General features: G+C 31.5%; 1 long non-coding RNA gene across 1 annotated transcript; it reads left to right on the top strand.

Annotated features, from left to right (window-relative positions):
• The first annotated feature begins 886 nt into the window (after positions 1-886).
• Positions 887-2,453, top strand: LOC148603492 (uncharacterized). The gene is made up of 3 exons (XR_015916543.1): positions 887-1,120; positions 1,776-1,831; positions 2,317-2,453. It is a non-coding gene; the product is annotated as an uncharacterized LOC148603492 (long non-coding RNA).
• The last annotated feature ends 291 nt before the right edge of the window (positions 2,454-2,744 follow it).

Here is a 2,744-nt window from a genome sequence, read left to right as displayed (position 1 = left end):
GCGCCTTAAGATGTGTCTTAGTAATATGACCTAACAACGTAAAGATCATTCAAAACAAAAACCGCAGTATGTTATATAATTTTAGACCAAAATCCCACAAATGATAATAAACAATTTAAAACTAATAAAAAATTTCACATCCCGTCCTGTACACTGACTTCCATTCTACATCTTTTTTCTTACAAAATCCTACTTATCCTAAATTAGAACTGTCGATCTTCATCCCGATCAAAACTGAATTATCATTCCAAAACCTACATACAAAATTATACAACATCGTCCACATCAAGTAATCTTTCTCATCAAGCCTAGATTCACGATGGCCTCATTTCAGTTTTCCATTCCATTATCCTTATATCGTTGAGTCATATCTAAGGACTTGCCGTATTTGTATCATTATGTGTGTAAAAATTAGTTATGTACGTAATCATGCAGATCTAAAATAGGGTCACTCATTCCAGTGTTTATAACCTGTGGAACTGATATGTTTCCCTATAAAAAAAAGTGTTTTCATTTGCAGATTTTGTTTTCAGAAATGTTCCTTACTCATTGTAACTAGCAATACATTTAAGAAAAGATTAAATTGTTAAAAATCTTTTAATCTCAATGTTTGTCTTCTTGTTTTTTAATATCAAGTACAGTTTTATTTAATCGAACCTATATACGACATTAAAATATTAACTAACTTTACAAACAAACATCTTATATATATCAAAAATAAGAAACAAATAACGGAGATAAATCTTCTAGACTATATTTTTATTTTGATTAAGTTAGTCAAATTATAAGTACAACGTATGATTTCCATTTTACTGGGAATGGTCATTGACCTTTGACCTAGACATAATCTTTCCCTAGATATAGATACGTATTTCTGTCGAAAATTAGTACTTATGTGGATATAATAACTGATTACGTTCTAATCTAAACATGACATTTTAGGTAAGGGATTCACAACTTGAAGTTGTATTTCACTACAGCATATGAACGAGCATGCAATTATATTCATATTTATTTTGACGAGCCATTACAAAGTCAAAGTCTTATACTCGAAATCGGTTTGGGTTATATTGAAACTTACTTCATCTAAACCTGTGTAGACTTCTCGACAGAGATTAAGGTAATCACTAGAACAGCTGTCTATTTTTCTTCCTTCTAGTAAACACGATCATTTTCATGTTTTGTTTAATGTTTCCATTTTCTAACATTTTATGCATAGTTCTTTCATACTTTCAGTTTTGTCTCGTTGTTTGCTATATTCATCAGTTATTCATATACTTTTTATCAAATGTTTAGATAATATGGGGTAGGCATTGCCTAAATAAGCGATCACCGAGAGCTTTAGCATATATGTATCGTCTGTGTGAGACTCGTAAAAATAATAAAGGACATTACAAAAGGGGGGGTGTCGACCCGGATGAAAATTGAAAGCCAATAAAATGTCAGCAATCGGACAGTTTGAAAACATTTGGCTTATGTCAAAACTGCATAGCAGGCAATTAGTTATTTTGTCATTTCTATTTTATGTATGAAATCAGATGAATCTCGAACATATGCGTTTTGTTTCTGTACTATAGGCATTAGAAAAAAAATCAACATATCGGCTTAAGTATTCTGTTATATTGCCGATTTGAGAAATGAATGGGTGTCCTGGTGGAACAATTTTTTCTCTATTGAGATTGTTGATTTCCAAAGCGTCAATTTTACATTTGTGAATTTTTGATAGTAAGTGTAATGATAACTGAGTACGTTATAATCTGAACTTGACATTTTAGGTAAGAAATTCACAGCTTGAAGTTATACCTTTGTAGACGTCTCGACAGAGATTTAGGTAATCACTAGAACAGCTGTCTATTTTTCTTCCTACCAGTAAACATGATCAGTGCTATGTCTTATTTAATGTTTCCTTTGCTAAGATTGTATGTATAGTTCTTTCATACTCTCAGTTTTGTCTCGTTTTCTATATTCATCAGTTATTCATACACCTTTTATTAAATGTTTAGAAATTAAACTTGCTTCTTTGATTTTGTTATTACATTCATCAATTTGATCAAAGGTTGGTTTTCGTGTACGCAGGTATTACGGATGAGCTAAAACAGTGTCTAGGATAAGACTACGAATATGTTTCGTAAACATTTTGGATTATCTCATGTGCAACCGCTGTTCAATGACCAACTTGAAGATAGCTATAGCTGCTATGTTGAATGCTCTTAATTTGATTTAAATGTAAACTATTATTTTTTATTAAGCCCAAGACTTTAGTTAATACGCAAGTATTCTGCTTTTAAGAGTAAATTATTGCTTCTTCTTTTTAAGATTTATGGTGGCAATTGGTTGGAAGTTTCCTTTCGAAAGATGTTTTTACATGGGTGTCTAACATATGCACTCAAGATATTCTTCTACACCCAGCATCTTTATATAAAATATGTAGGTAAATAAAGTCTTAGACTCTGGACTGACATTGAAGAAACAGCATAAAATTTATCATTTTAAAGTGGATTTAACCATAAAACTAATGAGTTTTGCAAAAGAAACGATAATACATCGTAAGTCGAAAAAATAAACAGCTAATAAAACGCCTAGGCTATATGTCTCCTATTGTATGTGCTTAAAATCCGAGTGGTGAAGCAATAAGGAGGAAAGCAAGCAATAATGCCAGTTTTCTTTTACTAAGACAACCTTTTGACGAGTCCCTGTAGATGGACAAACAACAGAACCGACCGGCTACACTTACAAACCATAAT

Source organism: Perna viridis, chromosome 11 (assembly GCF_037379345.1).
Source record: "Perna viridis isolate PV_CMFRI_1.1 ecotype Kerala chromosome 11, ASM3737934v1, whole genome shotgun sequence".
NCBI lineage: Eukaryota > Metazoa > Mollusca > Bivalvia > Mytilida > Mytilidae > Perna > Perna viridis.
The sequence above is the reverse complement of the archived record's forward strand: the minus strand, read 5'-3'. Positions and strand labels throughout refer to the sequence as shown.